This window comes from Zea mays, chromosome 8 (assembly GCF_902167145.1).
Source record: "Zea mays cultivar B73 chromosome 8, Zm-B73-REFERENCE-NAM-5.0, whole genome shotgun sequence".
Taxonomy (NCBI): Eukaryota; Viridiplantae; Streptophyta; class Magnoliopsida; order Poales; family Poaceae; genus Zea; species Zea mays.
Genome location: NC_050103.1, coordinates 116,800,301 through 116,814,886, shown reverse-complemented (window position 1 = coordinate 116,814,886; position 14,586 = coordinate 116,800,301).

The following is a 14,586-nucleotide window of genomic DNA, read 5'->3' as shown; positions in this document are numbered from 1 at the left end:
GTGTTATCAGAGAAGTAACATATCCAGAATGGCTAGCTAACACTGTTATGGTAAAGAAGGCTAATGGAAAATGGAGAATGTGTATTGACTTCACAGATCTCAACAAAGCATGTCCAAAGGACGAATTTCCATTGCCAAGAATAGACTCCCTTGTAGATGCAGCAGCTTCTTCGGAGCTCATGAGTTTATTGGACTACTATTCAGGCTATCATCAGATATGGATGAAGAAGGAAGATGAGCCAAAGACTAGCTTCATAACTCCTAGTGGCACTTATTGCTACCTTTGGATGCCTGAGGGGCTCAAGAATGCTGGAGGAAGCTTCAGCAGAATGACAGCCAAGGTCCTTCATTCTCAAATAGGCAGGAATGTGCTGACTTATGTTGATGATATCATAGTAAAGAGCACGAAGCAAGAAAATCACATTGCTGACTTGCAAGAAACATTTGCCAATTTTAGGCAAGCTGGCTTGAAATTAAATCCTAATAAGTGTGGTTTCGGAGTAAAGAAGGGCAAGTTTTTTGGTTGTCTGGTATCAATGAAGGGAATCAAAGCTAACCCCAATAAGATCGAAGCTATCCTTCGAATGGAGCCGCCAAATACAAAAAGGGGGCCCAACGGCTGGCAGGAAGACTGGCATCATTGAATATATATCCAGATCAGCAGAAAGAAATCTCCCATTCTTTGAGATACTGAAGTCAGCCGAAGTTTTTCAGTGGGGTCCGGCTCAGCAAAAGGCTTTCGAAGAGTTAAAGCAATACTTGATCGATTTGACAAACTAACTCCACCTTCGCCAGGGGCTCCATTACTCTTATATGTGGCAGCTTCGCACTCTGCAGTTAGTGCGGCACTTGTACAGGAGAAGCAAGATGGCCAAGTCAAAAAACAAGCACCAGTATATTTTGTCTCCTAAGTTTTAAGCTTTTGAAAGAAAAATTACACAGAACTGGAGAAGGTGCTATACGCTGTGTTGATGGCCTCCAGGAAGCTTTGGCATTACTTCCAAGCATACAACATAGTTGTTCCTTCGTCGCAACCTCTAAAAGACATAATGAGGAATAGAGAAGCTACTGGGAGGATCGGAAAATGGGCCACCGAGCTCAATGAGTTCTCTATAGATTATGTGCATAGGTCCTCAATTCAGTCCTAGGCATTAGCAGATTTCATCGCTGATTGGACGCCAGGGGCTCAAGAAGAAGTAACAAAGGACGTCGAAGCCTGGACAGTTTTCTGTGATGGTACTTGGGGAACATTCGGCGCAGGAGCCACTGCTGTCTTAGTAGCGTTCTCTAAAGTCAGAACATGCTACGCAGCAAGACTGGACTTTAGTTGTACAAACAACATTGCTGAATACGAAGCCTTCTGTTGGGGCTTCAGAAGCTAAAGGCAATGGGAGTAAGAAGGGCGATTCTTAAAACTGACTCCCAAGTCATCTCTAGCCATGTGGATAAAAGCAGCAAGGCAAGGGACCCGAAGCTTGAAAAATATTTGGACACAGTCCGAAGGTTGGAGGCTTCTTTCGAAGGTTTTTCTGTAAAAAATATCCCAAGAGGAGAAAATGAGCATGCAGACCTACTGGCCAAATCAGCAGCACAGTGGCTCCCTCTACCTTCGGAAGTATTCTTTGAGACAATAAAAGCACCTTCGGTTGAACTCATGGAGAGAGCAGTCCTCACAATATCACCTGTACATAGTGAAGATTGGAGGACTGAAATAATATCCTTCCTCTAAGGAAATTGTCTTTCGAATGATGAAGTTTATAATAAAAGAATGGAAGCAAGGAGAAGACCATATGTCATGATAGAAGGGGAGTTGTACAAGCATAGAGTGTGCTCTCCACTCCTCAAGTGCTTATCTAGAACGAAGGAATAGAGCTAATGAGGGAAATTCATGCAGGTCTGTGTGGATCTCACATTGGGTCCAGTCCTCTGCTGGGAAAGGTTTTTAGGCAAGGATTTTATTGGCCGAAGGCAGCTTCGGATGCAGCAGAGCTGGTTCAAAAGTGCGAGAATTATCAAAAGTGTGCAAGAGACCAGAAGCAACCTTCATCTCTCACACAGCTGATACATCCTACTTGGCCATTCCAAAGATGGGGCCTGGATTTGTTAGGTCCACTCCCACCGGCGCAAGGTAATTTGAAGTATGTTGTGGTGGCAGTAGAATACTTTTCTAAGTGGATTGAAGCAAAGCCCTTGGCTACAATAACTTCGGCCACAGTCCAAAAATTCTTCTGACAGAATATTGTTTGTCGTTTCGGCGTGCTAAACGCAATAACCGTGGACAATGGAACACAGTTTGGCGCTGAAACATTCAAGGATTTCTGTGACCAGATTGGTACGAAGATCCATTTTGCATCAGTTAGGCATCCGGAGTCAAATGGGTTGGTAGAAAGAGCAAATGGCATCATAATGACAAGAATAATGAAGCTAATCTTCAATCAGCCCAGAGGAAAGTGTCCAGACGAGCTGATTAAAGTGGTGTGGAGCCACAATACAACTGCGTCAAGGACAACATGATTTACACCCTTCAAACTCTTGTTTGGTGACGAAGCAATAACTCCAGAAGAGGCAAAGGCAGGATCAATAAGAACAACAGCTTCGGCAGAAGACGAAGCTGATTATCAAGTAACAAAAGATACTATAGAAGGGACCAGACTTCAAGCTATAGAGCACATCAATAAATACCAGGCCGAAACAATAAAGTGGTGTGATAGAAAAGTTCGATTGAAAAACATCAAGCCAGGGCATTTGGTGCTTCGGAGAGTGGCCAACCCAGACACAGGGGGCAAGTTGCAACTAAAGTGGGAAGGTCCTTTTCTGGTAGTATCTTCGTCAAGACCCGGTTCTTACAGATTGAAGGATATGGACGGCAACGACATACCTAGATCTTGGAATGCGAATGAGCTTCGACGATATTATGTGTAACTTGATGTAGTTTTTCTTTTTCATTTTTTCTATGGCACCCTTTTCCTTTCAAGAGGGGAGAAAGGTTTTTAATGTGGCCATAGCTTGTAATTTTTCATTCTTATTTAGCCCCATGAGGGCCAGATCCCCCCAAGAAAGATGTAATATGTAAATCTGAACATGCACCATCGAGTGCAAAAAGAAAAACAGGGAGAAGCTCAAAAGTCGTCCCCAAGGGGATGTAGAGCATGACAAAGCTACAAAAAGTCGTTTCTAAGGGAGCACAACGTAAGTTTTCTGCTCAAAAGTCGTTCCAAAGGGAATGCAGAGCCAAATACCGCCGAAATATAAGGCGAAGAAGTTCAAAAGTTTTTCCTAAGGGGATGAAGAACTTATACCGCCGAAATATAAGGCGAAGAAGTTCAAAAGACGTTCCTAAGGGGATGCAGAACTTATACCACCGAAATAGAAGGTGAAGAAGCTCAAAAGTCATTCCTAAGGGGATGCAGAGCTTAAGACTCAAAAGACGTTCCTAAGGGGATGCAGAGTCTGGGTGTGGCTTCGTGTGTGTGTGGATGCAGAGTCTGGGTGTGGCTTCGTGTGTGTGTGTGTTTGGACATTCATTTGCACGTTACATTACATCATTCATTGCATTCATACATATTCATGTAGACATCCGTAGGATCATCATCATCATCACATAAAACAGACAGCTACTTCAGCTTTGATAACAATGCTTCGATGAGCATAAAGAAACAAAGATACGCTTTGTTGTGTACGAAAAGAAGGGAAGGTGTTTTTCGCCTTCGGCTCAAAAGATACAAGTTTCGTCCACATCAAAGCAATTCATACACGGATGGAAAGGTAAAAATATATTACAAGGTATGGACAAATTTATAGAGTAGTGTTTGATTCCTAAATCACAATATCTTTTACAAAAGACACTTCAAATGTTTCTAAGCCTTGTTCAACAGCTTCTTCAGCAATCTTCGAAATGAGCTTCGGACTATTTACCTTCGGCATCATCATCCTGCACACAACAACACAGTATAAGGTAAAAAGTAATTACAAGAGAGCAAGCAACATGTATAAGTATTGTACTGGCTTTAGCAGGCTTCGGGCCTCGTCACTAGCCAATTCTCGACCACCCTTTGCCCAAATTTGCATTATGAATCTGCTTCCTATGCTTCGAGCTATATTGGGGATGTCAATCAAATCCAATGCAGATAGGCTAAAGTTTGGTGTATTTAAAATTTTTGCGTGAGTACAGCTAGCCTTCAAAAATGCTGCGGCTGTACCACGAGAAGCTAGCAGGGCACAAAAGTCTCTATGCCCGGCTATTACTTCATCGAGCGCTTCTACTTCGCCCTTGATATGTTCAAAGGTGCTGGAAATGTTTTTGGCCGAAGGAGTAAATTTTTCGGCGCTGGCCCCAACCGAGTTAAAAACATTTTTTTAATTGTTGTACACAGCGACTGCGAAATTCCATACACATGTTCCGAAGCTCTTTCAAAGATTGTTTCAACTTCGTATTTTCAGCAGCTTCAGCTTCAAATTTTGCTTGCAAGTTTTTCCTTTCCTGTTTGAAGCTCTCCGATTTCTGCAGGAGTTCCTTGTTTAATCTAATATTCTCGGACTGCGCTTCTGCAAGGGAACCTTCTACTGCTTAGATTAGGAAATCCTTCTTTTCAAGAGAGGCTTCGTATTCCTTGATTTTGCTTTCCAGACCCTCGATTATAATTTCATTCTTCTTATCTTCGAGGTCCTGTTGCATTTGCAACGCCTTACTCAGCAGCATACACTATACAAAATAGATCCTCATCAGCTAACTTCATTGATTCAAACAAATAATAAAATTTTGCTTTAAGAATCTTACCTTAAAGTTGGAATAAAATAAACTACCAACGATATGTTGTCGTCGGTAGCTGCTAATATCGGCTTCAAGCTTCGGAAAACCGACACTCTTCGATAGAGTGTCGATTACCTTCGCCCCGATACGGTCACGAACACATCCCAAGGCCTCTTCATTAATTCCACCAAAGAGCAAGGCTCCTGGCTGGTAGCCACAGAAAATGTCGTATTCATGTAGCTCCTTTTCAGCCTCAGATAGTTCCTGTCCGATCAGGTTCCGAACCTCAAAATCTTCTTCAGCCGAAGTAGCTTCGGCAATTTTCTTTCCTTTGTCAGGCTCTAGGGCCATGACCTGTTCCGCAGCTGCAACTGTTTCTTCCGTGGCCATATCCAATAACAGTTTATCAATTCCAGACAGGGTACTCTCTAGGTTGGCAGCTACAGCCTCAGCCACGGTGTTTGCTTCGATGGTGGCCTCAGTACTTGCAGTAGGAGCTATCTTAGATACCAAAGTCGAAGGAGGTGTGTTGGAACTTGCTCTCAGCAGCAAGGAGGCCAACAAGGATGAACGGTGGTGACAACAGGGTTACGTGCTCGGGGGCAAATAGCTCCGTTGATCTAGCCTCTCACGGGCACTGTGCGGGGGTATTTATAGGTATCTGAGTGCCCAGCGCCTTGTGTTAAGGACGCATGTGCCCTCAGACACCTAGTTTATCCCCAGAATATTCCCATAAAGCGGGGTTACAAGCTGTAATTACAAGCATGCCTTTACAGATTAGGCCCGTAACACAAAGGCGGCCACGTAGGGCCCGTTACAATGGGCCAGATCACGCGTGGGCCTCAGAGCTGAACGAGGCCACGCTGCGGGATGACTTCGTCGCCGGTCTTCGTCTGGTGCCGAATGGAGCGAAGGGTGTCCCTGCCTGTTCTGTCTCTGTCTGACCAGCGGTTATCAGCGAAGGCCTCGAGCGAAGGGTGGCGTCTTTGCCTTCGCCCCAACATTTGCCCTCCGAGGGACCAGTTCGACAAAGTCACCTGGTGCCGAAGACGTCGCTAGATGGCGGAGACGCTGCCCTCGCTCGAAGTGGTTCCGCGGTGGTTTTTGATGTGACCGCTGATGGACGGCGTACTGTTGGATTGCGAGTTTCCCGAAGCGTCGCGCCCTGTCGGATTGCGGGTTTCCCGAAGAGCCGCGCCCTGCCTATAAAAGGGGGGCGGTGTCGGCGCTGTTCGAACTTTGCCTTCCGCGCTCCGTGAAAACCCTAGTCGCCCGCCGTCTTGCTGCTCCTCTTCTTCCGCTGCTCCTTTTGCTCACCGGAGTTCTGGCTCGAGTGAAGCAGACCGCCCGCCGCCGCCGACGGTACGTAGCAATGCCGTCCTCCTCTTCTTCCGCCGACACCACGCCGCCGGCGGCCGCCTCGTCTGAGGAGACGTTGAGTAGCTTGATGGTGGAGGAGTTGCGCGCCGGCGACTCTGTTGATTTTGGTGTGTCACGGATGACGTCAGCCCGCGTTGAAGATATGCAGCGGTTGGGCTACTTTGGCGGCGGAGTTGCTCGTGCTCCGGGGACGGAGGAAGTCCCCGAGCCGGAGGGTGAGTTGGTCGTTTTCGAGGCGTTCTTCGCCGCCGGTCTCCGCTTGCCTGTGCATCGGTTTGTTGGCGAAGTCCTACGTAGATTCAACGTTCAAATACATCAGCTGACACCGAATGCCATGGTGGCGCTGGCGAAGTATGTCTGGGCGACGACTTCGTACGGCGGACAGCCGTCGGTTGAAGTTTTTGCAAAGAATTATTGTTTGCATTGGCAGAAGAGGATGGTTGGGGATGGAGTTGCCTAGTTCGGGTCATGCACATTCACGCCGAAGACCGGCAAGACCACAATGCCAGTAGTGGAGTTGGTTCCGTGCGCCCGCAACAAGTGGGGCAATTGGAATGAATTTTGGTTTTACGTTGCTGAGGGTGCCGTCAAAGACCATGAGGGACTCCCCGTGTCTGAGATGTGCTCTCATTATTACTCTGCGTATCCGCCCTTTGAAGTGGCAGAAGAGGATGCAGACGAAGGGGCCCTTCGGTGCGCCGCCGGTCAGAGTAGTGGGCGTGATTTAGTTGAAGAGTTCGTGGCGTACGGGGTCTGGCCCTTGGCGCACGGCTGGGCATTGGGCGAGGTGTGCCCTCGCCAGATGCCTTTTCACGGAGGAAGGGTGGTGCGAAGTCCTGCCTTCGCACTGAATTTGCGGAACCGTGACCCGGCCGCCTTTGTGCGTGATGCGGAGGACTTGGCGGTGCGGCTCGTGGGACGTTACGTGCCGAGGACGGAAGGCCAGCGCAGCTTTGATATCCGCGGGTCAAATGACCGTTTGAACAGGGTCTTCGAATTAAATCAACTGCCGTACGACGGCTATCCCGGTCAAGACGAAGCGGACCGCCGTGGGAAGAAACCGGCGGTGGAGACTAGAGACGACCCTGCGCCGGCGGCCGCCCCTTCCTCGAAAAAGAGAAAATTAGGTACTGCGATGGGAGGACTTGGGGTGTCTGACAGTTTTGCTAGAGAGTTGATGAGGACGTGTGCGGCCCCGGGGGAAAGGATGTCTTCGCCCGAGCTCCGGGAGTCTTCGGCTCGGATGCTGAGGGTTACCTGGGGCTGCTGGCCTAGAAATGTTCCTATCCCCTGCGCGGCTGAGGAGGACTGTTTTACATCTCGTATGGTTCACCAGTGGAGAGTTTTTCCTTACGGGCGAAATATCGGTGCTGTTGTGTGGGCAGTGATGGACAAGGATCGCCAAGGGGCGGCGCAAAAACGCCAGGCGGCGGTCAGGCTGCATGAAGCTAGGCCGAAGCGGCAGCGGGGGGCTGCGAAGGCTGCGGCCCCCGGCGGAGGCAAGCCGCCGCTGGCGGCCAAGGCGGGCGCCGCTGCACCTAGCAAGGCGCCGGAGGCGACGGCGGGCGCCGGAGGCTCCAAGTCAACGAAGGTGGTGCCGCCAGCCAGCGGAGTGGCGGAGGCTTCGAAGGCGGCCCGAGCGTTGCTGTTGTCGGGCAAGCGAGTTGCCGACTTCGGCACCGATATTACTGTAGACGACTATCTTGGTGGTAAGTCGTTGGCCTATTATATTTTTTTTAATTCGAAGATGCGTTGCAGGGTCGGACGAGGGCCAGCTTGCTATGGGTGCGCCTGGCGCGGAGATCGCGACGGCGGCCATAGTGCCAAAGGCGAGGGGGGAGGCCCTTGACGCCGGAGGCGAGGTGTCGGCCCTCGCCGTGGTCAGGGACGAGGTGGGCGCAGCGACCCGCCGGCTGAAGGGAGTGACGGAGGCGCTGAGTCAGGCGACGGAGGCGCTGAGTCAGGTCCGCTGAGTTATACTCTCTCCCCCACCTCTTTTGGGGCAACGGTCTTACGTACTGCGCCGCGGCTCTGCAGGTGGCTGACTTCGCCAGCCGTACTGCGTCGGGGGCCCTCACGGCAGCTGTGTCTGCCGAAGTCGAGAGACTTCGGACACAACATGCTGACGCTGTCCATGAGAAGTCGGCCTCCGACAGCAAGTGCCGTAAGCTGACGGACAGGGTGGCCGCCCTGGAGAGGGAGAAGGCTGACCCCTAGCGCCAACTGGCGGCGGAGAGGAGGGAAGCCAACGAGGCCGTCGCCAAGGGGTAGGCTGCGCAGGCGGAGGCCAAGCTGGCGCGGGCGGAGGGCAATCTTGCCAAGGAGCTCGCCGAACATCTGCAAGAGCGGCTCACCGCCCTGGAGAGCCGCGCGAAGGAGGCCGAGGCCGCAATGCATGCGGAGGCCGAACGGACGCGCACGCAGCTTATGGATACATATCGTGAGCTGGGTGCGTGGACCGGTGACTTCGAGGTGCCGGACCGAGAGCCCGGCCTTCGCTGTCTGCAGTGGGTGCAGGAGGAGCTGCTGGAACTTCCAGCCGTCGTGGGGGGGTTAATGTCGTACGCCTCCCTGGTCACCTGCGAGGGGGCGATGAACGCGCTCTCCCGCGAAGGGTGCCGGCACTATGAGGCCTTCGACCAGACGGATGAAGATTTTGAGCGAGATATCTATAAGGTCGAAGACCCCGTAGTGAAGGAATCCGCCGGGGCCCTGTATGACCGGATGTGGGGTCTGTACGGTCGTGAGGTGGTCAGGGAGCGGGCCGAGGCTGCGAGGGCTCAGGTAACGTTGTTGTTTGTTTGGCGTTTGTTGTATGCAGGTTGTGCGTGTGTTTGCTGAATCTGTGTGTCTTGTCCTAGGCGGAGCGCGGCGAGCGGGTGGACGACTTCGGGGCTCTGAACAGCGCGCTGCCAGACCCGGAGCCGACCCTTGCGGAGGCTGTGACTGGGGTCGCCCTGGAGCCAACCCCGGAGACCGCAGCGATCGCGACGGCTGCCTCCTCATCCGCTGCGGCCGGCGAAGACCTGCCCCCGAAGGTGGCCGAAGGCGCCCCTGATGCCCCCGCAGCTGCTGTGCTGAGTGCTGAAGATCCCGCGGCGGAAACAGCGGCGGAGGCAGCGGCGGAGGCTCCCGCAGCGTCAGGGCCTTCGCAGGTGGCGTAGTGGTTGTTTAGGGTTGGGGAATTTTTGGATGCTGTGCTGAATTTTGGTTGCTGCGCAGGTTCAAGATTTTGGGCCTGCGCACGCAACCGCTGCTACTGAGTTTCTGGCGGCTTCGATCGCGGAAAGTGGGAATGAATATGGTGGGTTTGCATCTGAGTTTTTTGATTTTACCGACTCCGGGAGCTCGGTTGAGTGGACCGAGGAGTCGTCGGAGGAGGACTTGGATTATTTTGCGGCCTTGGACGTGGCTGCGGCGGAGGCTTCGCCACACGCCGCGGACGCGCCAGACGTGCCAGGCCCTAGCACCGGGCGCCGCCGACGAAGGGCGGTTGCAAAACGTAGGGTTAGCGCGGAGGAGGGGGCTCGGCTTCGTGTGGGTAGGGCTGGTCGGCAGGAACTGTTGTCTTTGCCGGCTGCTGCGAGTACAGGGGAAGGGGAACTGCGAAGTCTTTTTGCGGGTGAGGAGCTTAGGATAATGTTATTTAATTATAGAGAGATGGGAATTATTCCTAAGGTTGAGCCGATGTAAAGTGTGGTGCCCTCGCTTGTATATGTGTAGAGGTTTGTACGATGAAGCTAAGTGCCCTCGCGTGCCTGTGCCCGCGAGGACGTTGTGTGCCTTTGTGATTATAGTCGTTCTTAGCACGGATGGTTTGATGCTATCGTTTCTGCTTTTGTTGTGCTAGTTCGGTTGCGCCCTTAGGCGGCTGCTGCGCGGAGTCTTTGCGATAGACTTCGGGTTTGTTTCGCACTTGTTGTGCTAGTCCGGCTGCACCCTTAGGCGACTTCTGCGCGGATAGTCTTCGTGATAGACATCGGATTTTTTCGCACTTGTTGTGCTTAGTTCGGCTGCACCCTTAGGCGACTTCTGCGCGGATAGTCTTCGCGATAGACATCGGATTTTTTCGCACTTGTTGTGCTTAGTCCGGCTGCACCCTTAGGCGACTTCTGCGCGGATAGTCTTCGCGATAGACATCAGATTTTTTCGCACTTGTTGTGCTTAGTCCGGCTGCACCCTTAGGCGACTTCTGCGCGGATAGTCTTCGCGATAGACATCGGATTTTTTCGCACTTGTTGTGCTTAGTCCGGCTGCACCCTTAGGCGACTTCTGCGCGGATAGTCTTCGCGATAGACATCGGATTTTTTCGCACTTGTTGTGCTTAGTCCGGCTGCACCCTTAGGCGACTTCTGCGTGGATAGTCTTCGCGATAGACATCGGATTTTTTCGCACTTGTTGTGCTTAGTCCGGCTGCACCCTTAGGCGACTTCTGCGCGGATTTGTTGCACGCGAGGGTGGCTAGCGCTTAGCCTCGCGGTGACTTCGAATTGGTCGAATGCCGAAGACCGTTGTCGCGGTCTTTTTTCGACATGTTTTTGCGGGGGATTTTTCTCACATATATTACATGGCTCCGCCTCGTTAAAAACCTCACCCCCCGGGAGGAAAAGAGTGCGGGCCGGTACAAGATTGTTTGCGGCGAATTACAAGGGCGAAATCAGCCCTAAATGGGTCAAACAAAAAAATTGCCAAGGTTGTCGATGTTCCAGGAGTGCTCCAGGTCCTCGCCATTTGGCGTTGTGAGCCTGTAAGCGCTGGGGGAAGCTTTTGACTTGACTATGAAGGGGCCCTCCCATTTGGGCTCCAACTTGCCCTTGGACTCCGTCCGAGCTGTTCGGACGAGTACGAGGTCCCCCTCGCTGAACTCCCTCGGGATGACTGCGTGGTCGCGCCATGCTTTGGTCTGGGCTTGGTATTTGTTTAGGGCCTGTAGGGCGAAGACCCGGTCTCCGTCAATGAGGTCTTTTGAAGTTGGCTCGTCCACGTCGGGGACGGCTGACGGAACTGTACGCGGGGACCCATGCTTTTATTTCTTGCGGGGTCATTGCCTCTGATCCGTATAGAAGGCGGAAAGGAGTGAACCCAGTCGCCCTGCACTCGGTTGTGTTTAGCGCCCAGACTGCCTCCGGCAATAAATCGGTCCATCTGCCTTTTTTTCATCGAGGAGCATCTTTTTGACAGCTGTGAAGATTTTCCCATTGGCACGCTCCACGACCCCGTTGGACTGCGGATGATAGACTGAAGCGAAGGCAAGCTTGGTGCCGATGGAGAAACAAAAATCCTTGAAATCTTGGTTGTCGAACTGCTTGCCGTTGTCAACTGTTAGCTCGGACGGTACTCCGAAGCGGCAAACGATGTTCTGCCAGAAGAATTTTTGGGCAGTCTTTGATGTGATTGTGGAAACAGCCCTCGCTTCAATCCATTTGGTGAAGTATTCGACGGCTACGAAGGCGAACTTAAGGTTCCCCTGAGCGGTGGGCAGGGGCCCGACAATGTCCCGGCCCCAGCGCTGGAGAGGCCATGTATGGGCAATCAGCTTTGTATATTGCGAGGGGTTGCCTGACCGAGGAGAGAACTTCTGGCAGGCTTCGCAGGACCTTGTGACCCGATTTGCGGCGCAGATCACTGCAGGCCAGTAAAACCCTTGTTGGATCACCTTGGCAGCCAGGGCCCTTGGCCCTGCGTGCGAGCCGCACGTGCCACTGTGGACTTCGCGTAGGATCTGCATGCCTTCGGTTTCGGTGACGCATTTGAGCATTGGCTGACTGACCCCTTTCTTGTATAATTGGCCCTCAATCAGTGCGAAGTCCCGGCTTCGATGTCTGAGGCGCTTTGCCTCACTGACGTCAGTTGGATGATAGTACCCCTGTAGGAACAGGGTTATTGGTGCCCGCCAGTCTTCGGTCATGATTAGGTTGACTATACGGTGGCCCTCGCTATCATTAGTTATTTGGAGCCCTTCGGGGCTCCGGACGGCTGGCGTGCCGATGGTGTGAAAGAACACGTCGGAGGGCAGGGGCTCGCCCCTGGCGGCGGCCTTGGCTAATGCATCGGCCTCCTCGTTCTTGGCCCTATCCACATGCTGCAGGGTGAATCCCTTGAACTGTCTCTCGAGACTTCGGATAGCCGCGAGGTATTGCATGAGCGCGGGGTCTTTTGCTGCATAGTCTTTCTCGACCTGGCCGACAACTATCTTGGAGTCTGTCTTGATGATACATGTGGTGACTCCGAGGGCCCTTAGCTTGCGGAGGCCGAGGATAACCGCTTCATACTCTGCTATATTGTTTGTGCATTTGTCGGATTCCAGAGCGAAGTTGAGGCGTGCTGCATATCTGTGTTTGACTCCGGTTGGTGAGGTGACGACTGCAGCGACGCCTGCCCCCGCGTGGCACCATGCGCCGTCGCAATGGATGGTCCAGACCTTTTCTGTGGACGGGTCCGGCTGTGCTACTGGCCCAGTCTAGTCGACTACGAAGTCTGCCAGGACTTGCGACTTGGTGGCTGTCCTGGGCTCGAAGCTGATGTGGTAGCCGGAGAGTTCGGCTGCCCACTTGGCAATCCTCACCGATGCCTCCGGGTTTCTGAATAGTTCGCCGAGCCCCCTGTCAGAGGTGACTCGGACCTTGAATGCTTCAAAGTAATGGCGCAGTTTGCGCGAGGACATAACAACTGCGTAGGCGATCTTCTCCAGCTCTGTCATGTTGCATTTGGACGGTGTGAGGACTTCGGAGACATAGTAAATAGGGCACTGTCTGACTGTGCCTTCAACAGTCTGCTCCTGCACTAGTGCCGCGCTGACCGCGTGCGGCGAAGCCGCGACATAGAGCAATAGGGGGAGCGAGGAGTCGGGGCTTGTGAGGATGGCCAGCTCCGATAAGTACTGTTTTAATGAGGCGAAGGCCGCTGCTTGCTCCGGCCCCCAGGCGAAGTCTTTCGCACCGCGAAGTGTTTTGAGGAAGGGGAGACTTCGCTCGGCGGACCTGGAGATGAATCTGTTGAGAGCGGCCAATCTGCCCGTCAGACGCTGGACGTCCCTGACGGACTGCGGAGGCGACATGTCGACGATGGCCTGGATCTTGGTTGGGTTGGCCTCGATGCCGCGGTGTGACACCAGGTAACCCAATATCTTGCCCTGGCGAACACCGAAGACGCACTTTTCCGGGTTCAGGCGGAGTCGTGCATCTCGCATGTTCGCGAATGTCTCGGCGAGGTCAGCGAGGTGGTCCTCCTTATTCTTGCTGGCGACGACGATGTCGTCCACATATGTAAATATGTTTCTACCGACCTGTCCTTCGATTACTGTTTTGGTGAGTCTTGAGAAGGTGGACCCCGCATTCTTGAGTCCCTCCGGCATCCTGATGAAGCAATAAGTGCCGAAGGGTGTTATAAAGCTGGTGCTAGCCTTGTCTTCCTCCTTCATGTATATCTGGTGATAGCCGGAGAAGCAGTCGAGGAGTGACATGACCTCGCATCCGGCCGCGCTATCGACTATTTTGTCGATCCGCGACAACGGGAAATTGTCCTTCGGGCAGGCCTTATTGAGACTGGTGAAGTCTATGCACATTCGCCATTTCCCGCTTTTTTTCTGCACCATTACGACATTGGAGAGCCACGTGGGGTAAGCCACTGGCTCGATGAATTTAGCTTCTAGGAGGCGGTGCACTTCCGCCTTGGCGGCCTCTGTCTTTTCGTCGGACATTTTGCGGAGCCTTTGCTTTTTTGGTCGCACCGAAGGGTCAATTCCCAAGCTGTGCTCAATTATGGATCGGCTGACTCCGACCAGGTCTAGGGCGGACCAGGCGAAGACATCTTTATTCTTGGCCAGGCAGCAGAGAAGCTTCTCTTCTTCATGTGACGTAAGGTCTTCGCTGATAGTGACTGTCTGCTTGGGCGTGGCCTGATCAAGGGGAACAGTCTTGGTTCTGTCTTGGCTCTGCAACTGTGCCTTCTCGAGCTGCTTGTCGGTTGGGCTGGCGGGCGCAGGGGCTTCGCGCTGAGTCGTGAGGCAGTGTACGTTCCTCTGACCAGGCACGAAGTCCCGCTCTATGTTGCGCGCCGTCTGCTGGTTGCCGTAGATCGTGATAGCGCCTAGCGGACCTGGTATCTTCATACATAGGTACAGTCTGTGGATGGCAGCTTCGAACTTATTGATGGAGCCCCGGCCCATGATGGCGTTGTACGGATATACCATGTCGACAATGTCGAAGGTTACTTGCTCACTTCGGGCATTGGGTGCTACACCGAAGGAGAGGGGAAGCTCTATTTTGCCGACGGGAAAGGTGCCTTTGCCGCCGAAGCCATACAACGGATTGTCCGAAGGCTTGAGCAGGCTGTGGCTTATACCCATGCGGTCGAAGGCGTGGAGGAAAATGATGTCCGCCTGACTGCCGTTGTCGACTAGGACTTTGTGTAGGTCCCAGCCTGCCACGCTGCAATTGATGACCATAGCGTCGATG